Source organism: Phyllobates terribilis, unplaced genomic scaffold, assembly GCF_046119375.1.
Source record: "Phyllobates terribilis strain yellow unplaced genomic scaffold, ASM4611937v1 Scaffold_1__5_contigs__length_1240528914, whole genome shotgun sequence".
In the NCBI taxonomy this organism is placed as follows: domain Eukaryota; kingdom Metazoa; phylum Chordata; class Amphibia; order Anura; family Dendrobatidae; genus Phyllobates; species Phyllobates terribilis.
Window position 1 is genome coordinate 772440790 of NW_027362761.1, and position 15047 is coordinate 772455836.

At 40.8% G+C, this 15047-nt stretch overlaps 1 protein-coding gene across 6 annotated transcripts in view; it reads right to left on the minus strand.

Annotated features, from left to right (window-relative positions):
* Positions 1-15047, minus strand: part of CSGALNACT1 (chondroitin sulfate N-acetylgalactosaminyltransferase 1) — a 420793-nt gene that overhangs the window by 191269 nt on the left and 214477 nt on the right. For 2 of the 6 annotated variants that reach the window (XM_073636978.1, XM_073636977.1), the window contains one exon: positions 6162-6224. The exons of the other annotated variants lie outside the window; for them this stretch is intronic. The gene's annotated coding sequence lies outside the window, so the exon portion shown is untranslated. The remainder of the gene's footprint in view (positions 1-6161; positions 6225-15047) is intronic. 6 annotated transcript variants of the gene reach the window in all.

Genomic DNA, 15047 nt, shown 5'->3' on the forward strand with positions numbered 1-15047 from the left:
GGGGAGTATGTTTTTGTATTCTTGAAGCACCCTGGGCCCGGTAAGAATGTTTTCAAAAGTAGATGATAATCCATTTAACATGGTTAGTTCATCTCTTGGTGGACATGAAAGCTCCTCACTGTGTTATTAACTCAGCCTGCTCACTAGAAAAAAATAAAATAAATACATATCAAATACTCCTTATATCGGAGGGTGTGCCGCGTCTTGCCTATGTAATGTTCTGTGCACTATATAGCTTTTTTTTCCCTTACTGATATTTTTATTATGCTCTTAGGAAAGGAGTTGGATTTTGAGCCATGTATGAATTAAGCTTAAATACATGTTATTAATTTTCTAATTGACACCTGTCAAGAGTTGGGATATATTAGGCAGAAAGTGAACAGTTAGTTCTTGGTGCTGATGTGTTGGGAGACAAGTGTAATGATGTGACTCTGCAACTCTGACAAGAGCCACATTGTGATGTCTCGACGAGTACATTTCCAAAACCGTGTGTTCCCGGCATGCAGTGGTTAACTACTTCATATCTACCAAAAGTTGTAGTATGTGGTTCGCGCAATGCGGTGTCAAAACACACCACATTGTTTGGGGCTGCATAGTCGAAGACCAGGGTGCATAATATGGACGACAGGATATGTGTATTGTTCACCTGGGTAACAGACGGCCTATGGAAAGAAGGCAAGCCGGAAGACAGTGTGATGGTCTGAAAAATGTTCCGCTAGGAAATGTTCATTACGGACATTACTAAATTACTCTAGCATGTAAAACCTACAGTACCTATGTAGCACCCTGAGGATTCGGCTGCTACAGGGGTATTGCACCTCAACCCAGAGGTGTGATATTCCACTCCCGGGTAAGGATGGAGTGTGGATCTGAGCTCGGTAGGCTGCATGCACTACACACATCCCATTTCCGAGGAGCAGACCGACGGTACTCCCACTTAGAAATGTGCAGGTACGACCGAGTCTGTTCCTGGCTGGAGTGGGAGGGGGGTGGTACATCCCAAGTAGTGTAGGGGCAGATGCAGAGAACAAGTCAGGAGCAGAGGAGAAGGAAAGACCCAGAGTGAGAGAGGAGAGAGAGAGACCCAGAGGCACAGAAGAACAGGACTCTAAGATCCCAAATTAAAACCCCGGGTGAAGAGTCGGCATCAGGGTACCGGAACCCAAGCTGGTGGGGGTAAAAACATTCCCCAGCCAGAGACCGGAGACCGTGGGCAGCGTTTGCCACGGTCACCCACTACATCCACCCCGAAGGCACACCACATGAAGGGTCAGGGAACCCAAGGCCAAGGGTGTCCCAACAGAAGGCCCGAGGGAGCTGGACCTAGGTGGATCACTGGTGGGGACGGCCAGAGAACGGGACAGAAGAAGAGCTCAGGGCCACGCTCCGGACTTGTTTGGGGGTTGGCTGGATCCAGGACCTGGTGGACGCAGCACGGCTCGGGTGGTCACTCGGAGCTGGAGTGACCAGTACAACATCTGCAGTAAGTAAACACCCTTAACTGCATAACCCGACTCTGTCTTCACTGCCGCCTGCACTGCACCACCACAACCCCCATCCTCTGCACCTGTCCCCCCTGAGGCTATACCCCTCCCGTTGGGGGTTATCATCACAAGCTGCACCTGCATCATCAGCCTCAGCGGACCCTGCTGCAGCGGCGGCCACAGTGACCGCATCACAACGGGTGGCGTAGTCGACACAAAAGAACTCTTAATAACATCCGTAGGACTGCTACATAACACTGAGCTTGACGCCCTGGGCACGGGGCCGGGTCACAGCCGCTCGGAGACTACAAACCCCCATCTGATCCGGTGCCGGGTATTCCCCTCAAAAAGGAATATGTCCCAGGGGGCGCGTCACCTATACCAGGGACATAGCGTGACTAGCCACCTTTTGGGGCAAGACAAACCCAATATTTAACTCCTTATTCTCCAAGCACATTAACTGTCATTTGAGGACAAGACTGATGTAATTATAATTTGCAACGTGACCTTTCAGTTTTTTTCTGCTTTTTTACCATTTATTTTAATGTAACAATTTTATTACCCTAGCCCTATTCCTAACTCTGACCAGAAGTCTAACCATAACCCTAACCCTAGCCTAAACTCAACCATAAATTTAACCTTAAGCCTTATTATAAAACAATCCATAATCCTAACCCAAGTTAGGGTCACGAAAAGTGTAAAATTATAAAGGCAGCCATTAGTGCTGAATGAAGACCGTATTAAATCACGTGAACTGTACTTTATTAAACTCTGTATTCATTTAATACATGCTAATCTTGTCATTTCTGTATGGGGAGAGCAGCAGTGGAGAGGAGTTTGTCACTGATTTCTGGGACTTTACATAGACAGCAACTGAGATAATAAAGCTTGCTTCATTATTCTGAGCATTGTTATTTTGGTCTCTGCCTAAGCAGAGTGCAGCATCCGATGACAAACGCATCGCACATGTTGCGCTCTGCACAAGCAGCTCCAGGAGAGCACTCACTGTGCCGATCACTTCACAGTATGGCCGGGTGTGACATTTTGAGCTCCTGCAGACTATTGTGCCTGGTAAAAAAAAAAGCACCCCATAGACTCCCACATTTTACAACACTATTTTTACATTGTTACAGACCAAGTACACCCCCTGATGATAACGGTATTATCTACCAAGTATGTCCTTTTTCAGTAGAAGAATGTTCCGTCACAAAAGAAAAATTGTTCAGAACTAGATTAAGGAACAAGTGTTCAAATAGGTGGCCTACAACATATTTCAATCTGATCTGAGCACAAGAGGTGGTGAAAAATCAAGTCCGACTCATAGAAACCCCACCTCTACACTACAGAAATTGATCAAGATCTGCTGACATATTGGAGCCAGAAACCACAGGACATTTTCATAGATGTTGTGGCTTCCATGTCTTGATGGGTCAGAGCTGTTTTGGCGGCTTGAAAGAGAACTACACAATATTAGGCACGTTGATTTACTTGTATGATAAATCAATGAAGATACACTATATCACAGGTATTCAGCGGATAAATTGGGAATATTGCCAATTATATGGATAAGACGCGTGCCAAAAAAAGTCATACGTTTTTCTATTTTATACAAGTAATATGTAATGTGTTATTTCTTACACGAATACATTAAACGTAGTTGGCAAATGTAGTGGTTTAGGGCAAAAAAACCTGCATGACATGGCAATGATTAAATTCTGAATGCTAAAGTTAATTCTGCACGACTTCTATATTCTGTTTGATTGCTGATATTCTAATAACTGTATACAGATCACGCTATTAGCTTTAGTTAATAGTATAGTGATCCCTAACCTTAACGTTACCTAAATAAACAGCCTTTGACCCCAATCCATCACTGCTTTTTGGAACAATTTGCTCCTTTTTTAGTGGCTTTAGTATCTGCACCTTATTCTTTAGCTACACCACTTTAAGTGTTTTTATATCTTATTTTTCCTCAACAATTTCATTATCTAGAAGTTTTAGATGGATTCGTGAAATGCCACTTTAACCAAATGTCACATTTTTTGGGCATTTCACTCCAGTCCCCCCTAGAGTAAAGGTTTCTGGAGTCCTCAATTTACCGCATTTTTGCAACTTTTTAGCTAAACTATTTGCGATTCTGATGCTAAAAAGTCTTAAAAAAGAAAACAAAAACTTTATTTTGCCACAAATTCATTTGCACGCATCATTTTAAACAATTTGGCACCAAAAAAGTCAGCGAATACCAAAAGGCAAAAAAAAAAAGAAAAGTAACTTCAATAAATCGCAATTAGTGTTAGGATTATTTATGAGGTCAGAATTTAATGCAATTCACTTACAAGATATTTGCATAAAACTTTCACTTGATATGTGGGAGATACAAGCTTGTCAGAGTGGAAGTAAAACATTCATTACTATGACTCTTTAAAAATGTATACACAAACTGCTGCTGTGTGACTTCGGATCCTCTGCCATAAGGACATGTCGTCTGTGCAGCCCCACAGGTTCCACAAGGTCTCTAGTGGGAAATTAACAGCTTGTAGGAAGCGCAGACATCGCTGACAACAGGGCAAGTTCAAAAAAAGTCGTAGAAAGTCAGAGCCAGCGCTAAAAGCATCGCAGTATTGTCAAGAATGATCCATACTATAGGATTATAGGAGAGGAACTGACCAAATTTAATGTGAAAAAACTGCCTATTTTAAAGGTGCAAACATACTTATATTATGGGAAGTTCTTGCTTGTAAAGAGTGTTTCTAAGAATATAACTATACAAGGACAAACTGGATACTTTATATTCTTTTTTTTAATATACATGACCATACTCGTATCTATGTTTTAAGGGAATTAGAAAAAAGTGGAGTGAAAGGGGCTAAAGGGGTTCTGGTGAAAGGAACAGTGCCTGATAATACTTCTATACCAGCTCAAAAGTTTTTCTGTTCTTATTCTACCAGGTAAGACTAATGCATTGGGTAGAACTCGTACAGATCAGTACTTCTCTTCTGACAGAGGGGGCACTGCTTAATACGTTATTTATTCACTCACTGCAATATAGCTTTTGTAAGTAGGTACTAAAGTACATATGCTGTAACTACATCACCAAGAACCTGAAATTTGACATCCAAGGAGGTCTCTATGGCTGTCTGCTAGGGAAATAGTTCTGCCTCCAGCACCAACTACAAATGTATTCAGTTCATCTATTTATGCATTCTAAATTCATGTTTAAAAATTACTTTGCCATATTTATTATGTGCATTAGACATTTTTTATGCCTCCCTCAACAGTTTGGAAAATGGTCTAGAAAAGGGGGCATAATCAGCTAAACACACCAATTTTGGTGGGACCAGTTGACCATCCAATGTATATGGGGGCCTTCCGAATTCTTTCCCAACATCACCCATCAAGGAAGACTCAGACAGGCCCTCCCAAAGACATGATATGGTTGATTTGTTGCACAGAAACGGGTAGGCAGTTTGAGTTGAAATGCTCAATCCATTTCTTAGCAGGGCTGTGGAATCTGAGTTGTGGAGTCGGAGGCTGTGTCCATTTTGGTGGAGTCGGAATAAAGTGGACAGACTCCTAAAATATATAATAAATTGGGTAGAGTAGTACAATGCAGGATGTGCTGTAAATGTTTTCATAAGAATTTGGGAAAGTTATGAAATGTCCTATAAATGTCTGTTCTATTCCTGATCTAAGGATCTTGGCTTTTAGTTGATATGAATCTCAAGTATGTTCTCCCCGTGTTTGCGTGGATTTCCTCCGGGTTCTCCGGTTTCCTCCCACATCCCAAAGACATACTGATAGGGAATCTAGATTGTGAGCTCCAAAGGGGACAGTACAGTAAGTTTGTAAATTGTCTGAATTGTAAAGCGCTGAGGAATATGTTGGCGCTATATAAATTAAAATATTATTATTATCTGTGCTGCACTTTATGTACATGCTCAGTAGTAAGGACGTGCTGTGGAGCTGGAGTCGGGAGTCAGGGAAATTGAAGAGTCAGAGGTTTGGCATACCGACTTCACAGCCCTGTTTCTTACTCCAGATGAGCAGATGAGTCTGGCTGACGCTTCCTCCATTAAACACACATGAACACTCAACTCAGGCAGGTGTTCATGTTTATGAGCAAGTGGGGATTGCCGTTGGCCAAATGAGCAGTCATCTAGCTAAGGTAACTTTAAGAGGAGTAAATGAGTGTAAATGTCCTACATTTATTAATACCGTGTACCATGAGATCCATATATGTACCTTGGATCCCTTTTTGGATCCATATTATGTAATCCAAAAGGTGACGAAAATAAGAGAAATGTGTCAAAGTGTGACAAATTTACCATGCACCTCTGTCGATCAGCTCTTGTTTTATCTAACTTTAGCACATTATTTTATCTTCCCCATTTTATAATATAAAGTAATCGAGCAATTTACAAAAATATTACATTTATACAATATGAATTTTTTTAATTATTTATCTACCTAAAAAAAAACACCTAAAATGTAACCAATCTGCTTTCTTTTGTGCAACAGCGTGAATTACTTTTCTTGGAAGCTTTAAAGCAAAAGTTTATCACAAAAAAAAACCCTGCATTGATATAAATCAGGAGAAAACGTATAACCTTGAGATGTACTGTCCATGTATCATATACAAAAATAACCAAAGGTAATAAATAAAATGGCAAGTCTTACCTTATACTTCAGATTTCAGCATGGAAATGTATCCAAACCCAGATGCCAGAACACAAAAAAAATCTATCAAAAGGGGAAAAAAAATTAAGTGAATGCTCGTCAAACCATTAAACCTTGAATTTTAAAGAAAAAAAATTGAGAAAACTTAAATTTGTGAACCTTATAAATTAATAAATTTGGGAAAAGAATAAAAATCCAAAAACTAAAATAGATGTTCACAATATGGACAAGCCCAGAAGCTTGGCAAGTGCTTTCTAAAGTTACACTTGCACATTTTCATGCTTTGGGTTAACAGGGCACAGTACAAGCCTTCCATTCATCGAATAGTATCCCGGTGACAAGCAAACATATGCGGGGGCAGATCCATAGACCCAGAGTTTAATTTAAGAAAAGCGTAATCTTTTCTGTGTTCTTTATTCCCAGAGGTGATGAAATCCACAAATGCACTGAGGAGTAAAAAAAAAAGCTGCTTTCTGTTATGTCAAGGGCTCCACTGTGATCTGGAAAGCAGTGAGATATTAAACAGGCAGGAGACAGTTTCTCAATGTCCTCTCTGCCACGGCTACATCTTCTCTCTGGACTAGCTGGAGTCTGTCCTGCATCTCTGCAGCTGGTGCTCTACAGCTCCAGAGGCAGCTTGCCTCGTCTATACTGATGCTATTCACTAGGAGAAAGCACAGAAAAGTGCATTCATGTACAGGAATTACTTTGGGGGGAAAGAAATTCAGACCAACCCTCTTCTGCCGAGACAGATGAGCATTGATTGTTTTTACCCTGGTGGTTCCATTTCACACAGTATCTGCCCTTGTACGACTATTTAAAGTACCATTAGAAAATAAACTTTTCATACCATATTGACTTCTGTACACAACACAACTCCATGGTTGCTTAAGCTTTGAAATCTTCAGCCTCAGAACACATTCCGCAAACTCCTTTCCTATGCTACTTGTCAGAGCATTGCTTAAACACATGCATCACAGCATGAGGGGGCCAAGAACGATGGCCCATGTCTGGACCATCACACTACTCATATTGTCTGACTCCTGTCAAGCTTCAGTTGTAAAAAGCTTAGAAATAGTCAGATTCTACTTTCAAATTTCTTCAACCCCTCAACGCAATGTACATGTATAATACAGTACACAATATAAGCGATCAGATGATCACTGGTTCAAGTCCCCTAAAGGAGCTAAAAAATAAAAAATTCACACAAAAATTTGAATGACCAAATAAAAATTACCTGTATATAAATATTTAGTGGTCATTCTATATATAATTTTTTTAGTGCTCATTCTATATACAGGTGCATCTCACTAAATTAGAATATCATCAAAAAGTTAATTTATTTCAGTTCTTCAATACAAAAAGTGAAACTCATATTATATAGAGTCATTACAAACAGAGTGATCTATTTGAAGTGTTTATTTCTGTTAATGTTGAGGATTATAGCTTACAGCCAATGAAAACACAAAAGTCATTATCTCAGTAAATTAGAATACTTTATAACAACAGCTTGAAAAATGATTTTAGAATCCGAAATGTTGGCCTACTGAAATGAATGTTCAGTAAATGCACTCAATATTTGGTCGGGGCTTCTTTTGCATCAATTACTGCATCAATGTGGCGTGGCATGGAGGTGATCAGCCTGTGGCACTGCTGAGGTGTTATGCAAGCCCAGCTTACTTTGATAGCAGCCTTCAGCTCGTCTGCATTGTTGGGTCTGGTGTCTCCCATCTTCCTCTTGACAATACCCCATAGATTCTCTATGGGGTTAAGGTCAGGCGAGTTTCCTGGCCAATCAAGCACAGTGATACTGTTGTTTATAAACCAGGTATTGGTACTTTTGGCAGTGTGGACAGGTGCCAAGTCCTGCTGGAGAATGAAATTTCCATCTCCAAAAAGCTTGTCGGTAGAAGGAAGCATGAAGTGCTCTAAAATTTCCTAGTAGACGGCTGCTCTGACTTTGGTCTTGATAAAACACAGTGAACCTACACCAGCAGATGACATGACTCCCCAAACCATCACTGATTGTGGAAACGTCACACTAGACCTCAAGCAGCTTGGATTGTGACCTCTCCACTCTTCCTCCAGACTCTGGGACCTTGATTTCCAAATGAAAATTGAAACTCTGGGACCTTGTGGAGTGGGTCAATGACTGCCTTCTGGACATCTGTCATGTCAGCAGTCTTCCTCATGATTGTGGAGCCTATTGAAACAGACTAAGGGACCTTTTTAAAGGTTTAGGAAGCCTTTGCAGGTGTTTTTTGTTAATTTTTTTAATTTATGGAGATAATGACTTTCCTCCACACATACCACTTAGAATTATCACCAAAAAGTTCTATCTTTGTCTTTATCTTTGACAATTTAAAGGGGTCTGTAAAAAAAAATTTAAACATGGATTTAAGTGAATAATATTATAAAGGGCTGATTAGGCAGGGAATTTAGTAATACATACGGCAATAATAAAAATAGTAATACATTTGTGAGGCCTAGTCCCAGTAAGTTAGTGTAGTGTTTGTATAGGGAGTACAATTGGGGAGGAAGGTTGAACTTTATGGACCTAGGTCTTTATTCAACCTAAGTTACTATGTTACTATATGTGAATGCTGCTGGATTGGAGGGCATGGGGGACCTGACAGGTTCCCTTTAAGATCTTCCATTATCTCCAGTTGAAGCATTGGATTGCTACCTTTAGACAAGGCGAATGAGACCCTCCTAAACAAACACCACAACCAAACCCAACACTCGAGTATGTGTTTGATAAAAAGATCTTTCATCAAATAGGGATGCTCCAGACGAGGAGCAGACACAAGACAGAAGAGGGCCCCTGTGCAATAATATAAGGGCCCTATTCAGTCCAATAGCTCATCCTAATGCACAATTCCACCTGCTTTGGAGATGGAAGTTGGCAGGCTCAAACTGACCCATAGGGGAACAGCAGATTCCCCAGTTGGCCTTTAAGTGCAGGAATGAGCCACATAACTTATATGGGCTGTAAGTAAAACAAGTGTATTGTGCCACCATGTACTGACAGAAGTAGCATTGATTTAGCAAACTACCTAGTATATTATATGAATTTGTGAATGAGGGTAATATAATATTTTTTAGTATCATTCACCTGAGCAGTGGGCCCCCAGAGTCAATGTTACTGGTGGGCTTTTGGCCTCCCAGTCCAACACTGGAAGTGGAACCCCTTAACTCTTGGGCCCCTGTGCTGCTACACCAATGGCATGTCTACCCCTGCTTCCCCCGGTCTTGCACATGTGGCAGACCATATCAAATTGCATTAATTATTAATTAATTAATATTGGCTCACCATAGATGGCCTATAAGATCCTTAGGATTTGTTACCTTACTGTACACATCTGACTACACACCTTTTTGTTTTAGCGGATGCAACAGCCTTGGAGATACATTACATGTTTGGAATAGTTCCAGTTATGGTCCAAAATCTCCAGAGATACCTGGAATATTCTCCTACATTATGTACTTCTGACCCACATTCAATTCTGCCTGTTCACTTTCCTATTTCTTCCCGCAAAACAAATTGGTACAAATTGGTCTAGGAAGTCACGGCACGAATGGGTGGATTTCTAGCATTTTACTAGACATGCACAACCAACGGCTTTTCATCCACATTGTCCTGGCTTCACATAGCGAGAAAAAAAGAAATGATAATGCCATGTCTGGGTTGACACGCACCAGAGGTCCCCTGTTTGGATTTCACTTACGGTGGCATTTGTGGTGCACTTTGTTGTTCTTTTTTGCACCTTGATATATTTGATGCAGGTTTACATTTTCTAAATCATTCTGTAGTAGACAATCTCCATGGCCTGATCTTTTCCATGGCCTGATCTTTTTTAACCCTTTACCAGCCCAAAATAATACAGCAAAATGGTTGCCGATTGGCAGCCATTTTACTGGATTCGAGCAAATTGAACCTCAAATATTTTGGATTCTGAATTTTTGGTAAGATTCATAGCAAAATCAATTAGTTTACAATCGATTTGCTTATTTCTAAAGGCACGTGAAGAAAAGTAAAGTAACTCTTCACCATTGGACTTCCAATTTTGATGAAAGTATACCGCTACACAAAACTTCCTAATCACCAGTAGCCCTTACGTAACATTAATGGTGTATTCAGGGTTTTTTGTAATGTAGATTTGTGATAAAAAAAATCTGATTTATAATCACCTCGCCACTCCAGCACCAACAACCCTTCCGAGTCGTGTTTTTTTTTAATGTCTCTGAGCAATGACTTGCCGTACCGGCACATAGCCACTGTAGCTAATCAGCGTGGTGTTAGCATGTAGAGAACATGAATCGAGGCCAGTGATGTACAACAGCAGTCGTGCTGGTAGGGCATGTCATCGATCCAGTAGGACAAAGATGGACACCGGAGAATCAGCACTACAGCAGAGGGGGGATTTACAGTAATTCTATAGAGAAGGAGAATGGGATTTTTGAGGGAAAATTCTGCTGCAAGTTCTCTTGAAATTCAGTTACTTTTATCCATAGAATCTTGTGAACACCAACAGTCATCTATTTCAGTAATGGGGAAATCTGCATATTCACTGCATACAGATGTTACCAGTGAATTGATAATTTCGGGAATGAAAAATCAGTTCAGGAGGCGAGAGAAGCGGAATTCTCCAATAAGATATATTACAAAGTTTCCCATTTTTACACACAGTATTGATTTATGGAAAAAAAAATTGGAAAAATGACGGTTAACCTTTATGCTCATATATAGTAAAATGATTACTAACAGCTCAATTGTCCTTTTTAATCTAAAATAGCAGTAATAAATTATGAAGCTGATTACATAACTCACATAATGAAAAGGATTGCTGCTCCCTGAAAATACTACAACTAATGTATTTTGATATAAACTTTAAGTGTTCTAACTGCATCATCCTTATCTCAACATGGCCTCTTAATGGCATTTTCTCCATTAACCCTAGCTAGTACTTCAAAAACTACAACAGAAGCAAAATTGAGAAAGGGCCCTTCTGTAAGACTGCTTACTTCAAGAAGGCAGCTGCTTTCCTTCTTTGCTTGCTTGAGAGATTAACATATCAATTAGTGTTACATTCTAAGTAAATCAAATTAAGCCACGTTAAGATAAAAAGAATGCAAATGTGACATTTACGCATCAATGTAGTGTAAGCATACGGATATCCGAAGGCAAAATAATACTTTTGTTTTCCAAGGGGAAGCAATCTCTGTAAAACACATTTTATTTTTTTCCCAGTAGCATGATCCCAAAAATCAATCTCTTGAGAGAAAGGTAATTAAAAACAAATCAAAAAGAAAGTCTCCCAACCTGCTAACAGTAATATGCAATACCGATCATTGCTCTTGGCAATATTACTATAAATTTACAGTTTGTGTTGACATGATGGTGTGGCACCCCAGGGGTCTGGTTTTCCACAGTAACAGCAATGTTATGTCTGAGAGCAGGTGGGAGGTCTCTTGGTCAGGGATCCTATGCATGCCACACCTCCTGCCCAGTCCTGGGAGGGGAAGAACTTCCCCTATATAAACCTAGGGCTGAGGCAGGGTGAGTGAGTAGAGAAGAAGCAGAGAAAAGAAGCAAATATAGGAAGAAACAACAGGAGCTCTGTGGGAGCAGTGTTACAAGGAGTCAGGGGCTGGCAGCTGCAGAGCTCGCCCTGACTGAGAAGTTATCACCGGACCCGGAGTCCGAGGCTGTGGGGACTAACTCCGATCCAGCAGCAGAAACCGACCGGCAGGGGATTGCAGGTCCTCTGGCCCAGAAACCCGAAGGCCCCGAGTCACCGGCCATACGGGTGAGCACCACACGGTACACTCAGGGATGTGGGCTACTTATACCCGCCTCTAGCAAGGTAGCCAGAAGAGTATCATTAGTTTGGGAGGCCTACAACTCCGCCTGGCCAGGGGAGATCCCATCTGCTCAAGGACTGACCAGGCCCCAATCGCTAGCCAGTACTCCGGGAGGGTCTATCTTTGTCACCAGTAAAGACCCTGAACTACACAGTACCGTCTCCGAGTGGTTCCTGCTACCCCCATCATCCACGTCGGCTGCCCTGAGGCCATACCCCTCCCGTTGGGGGTTATACTATCACGCTGCACAATCCTACCACCGGCCTCAGCGGTCTGCCCTGCAGCAGCAGCTCCCTGGCTGCACTCAACGGGTGGCGTAGTCGTCCATCATCTACCGCTGATACATCGCCGCTCAGTTTGACTCCCTGGGCACGGACCGGGTCACCGCCACGAGACTACAACCCTCAACAGATCCGGCTCCGGGTAAGCTCCCGCGTGCGCAACGCAGCGCGACACAGGCCCAGGGGCGCGTCAATGGCACAAATCAAAATTCATGGTTTCACACAGATAAATCCCAGCAGGGTAGTGGCCAAAGACTTACTGATCTCGCCTGCTGTGCCAAGTGGTATTAATTTACAGCATAACAAATATTATTATTATTATATTACATTCCCCGCTGTAATCTGAAATATGTTCCTACAAAAGGTGGTGGCAAACTGAACTAAATAACCAAGTGGCTGTCAGAAGTAGAATGATGTGCTGAATAAAATGATATCTGATCTGGTGTCTTATTCCATAGAAATCCACATTTTTCTTATTATGTAAAGGAGCCGTTAAGATCTCTGGGCAGGACATGGATCTCCCTGAGACTCTGCCTTCAGAGCCTATTTTAAGGGGGCAGACAGACAGCCGTATTTCTCGTGCGAGGATAACATCGCAATCCTTGTACTGAGAGTGACAGCAGCATAGAAATATATCATGCTTTCACTCTCAGGTCAGTCTGTGCACTGCAATGCGATCCTCCCAGGAGAACTACTGCTGTCTGTCTGCGCCCTAAGGCTGTGGTCAGATGGCTGTACATTCTTTCATGCAAGAGAATAGGGCAGATTATGCTAATGACACTCTGCTCAAACTCTGTCAGAGTGTCAGATTACTGTGATCAGTCTCTCCCATAAGATAATCACAGCACAGGTGTGGAGAAGATGGAGAACTCATCTTCTCCATTGTCTGTGTCTGCGTAAATCGGACTGCACTTGGATGACATCCGAGTGCAGTGTGATGTTTTACATGGACCCATAGACTTGTATCGGTGTGCAAGATCTGGTTATCAGATGCACTCACAGGAAAAATTGCAGATCCGCGCTGGCCCATAGTATAATATTGGTCCAAGTGCTATCTGGGAAAACATTGGATAGCACTCGGCCTTGCTACAAGCTGGTACGAGCGAACCCTAAATAAAATGGACATTATCAGTGCGAGTCTGCACTCCTGATCTACATGTCTTAAGCTGGTAACAGCCACTTTCATTTAAAATACACTGGAGGTAAATTCTCAGGGAGATATTAACAGCTCATTTACATATAAGAAAAACGTGGATTTTTCTGGAATAAGACACCAAGGTATCATTTTATTCAACTTTCTATGACCTGCATGCCCATACAAGTGGCTTTGAACGGTTGCTCCTATTTAACAAGATTCCCTTTAAAAAGGTAGTTTTACACATGTCTAGTGTACGAGTATACGAGATGGCCGATTGGCTTCCTATAATCCCTTCCTCCGTAGTATACATCAGTTTCATTCTTTGAAATAATACTATAGGTATTTATATATTTAGACATGCAAATTTGCTCAAATCTACAAAGAAAAAAAGCAATGCATTTCATATATTAATATATAGATATTACATTAGGGAAACGATCATCAGAAAATGAATTATTGATTAATTCAGTTTTTTCATTAAATGTATTTTTTTTTAATGCGGGCAATGTTTTTTTTTATTATTATATATTGCAATATGTATTAAAAAAAAAAAATAGAAATGTTTCCATTTTTCACACTGGCCACTGAGGCTTTTAAGGCTTCTAGTTACTTTTGTTTCAGGAAACAACACATGTACATAGCCTTTTGTTCCGAATTGTCTAATGTGTGCAAAGGTCAATGTGAAGAAAGGGGGAGCAGGGTCAGCTGTGACATTGCCTATTGTGATTGGTGGTCCTGTGTTATAAAATATTTTTTTTTCCAAATTATATGTAAAATTAGGTCCTTTTTCTGACAATAGCTTCCCTTTAATCCGATACGGTGGCAGCTGTGAAAGCCACAGTACTACTAAAACTTGGTTTATTCCAGACAGCAACCAGTACTCTAGGAAAAAGAACTTAACGAAATGTAATTATCCAAAACATCACTTTAGAATGGAAAGTGGAAAGCCCCCTTAATATTTTTTCTGCTCATTTCCAACTAACTTTCTAGAAGGTCATGCTTAATTAGAGTAACCTCTGGAATCCATAATTCCCAAACCACAACAGAGTGTCCATAAAGGGAATCTGTCTCCCTTCTTCTGCGGCTAAGAATGGCTAATATCAATTAGAAAAAAAAACAATACTGGCTAAAACAGTCAATGAACAAAATCAATTTCACTATGGTGATAATGATCTCTTAAAGCATTCTTGTCATTTTCTTTGTCCTGTAAGGAGATAAGCTTACATTTAGAAATTTAATGCACTCGGTGCAACAAAATCCAATTAATTTTACAGCAAGCTTCATCCATACAAAACAAGTAAAATCATGTGTCAGAGAACAGGAATAATGCAGCGTGTTGATCATATGCTCATTTCAAAGTATTGTCAGGTACTGGTAATGGTAATAAAAGGTGATTCATCTAACGTTTATAGACAGAATGAGATTGGGTATTTTTACTTATGGCAAGTATGTTCCCGAAACTTTCTTTGACTGTCCCATTCGTCTGATACATGAACTTGCAAATCTGCCACATGTACATGTCAAGATCTCCTAATAGCTTTGTGAACTATTTAAATCCCCTTGTAGCAATTATAAGTAGTTATAATGCAGAACTCTTAGGGA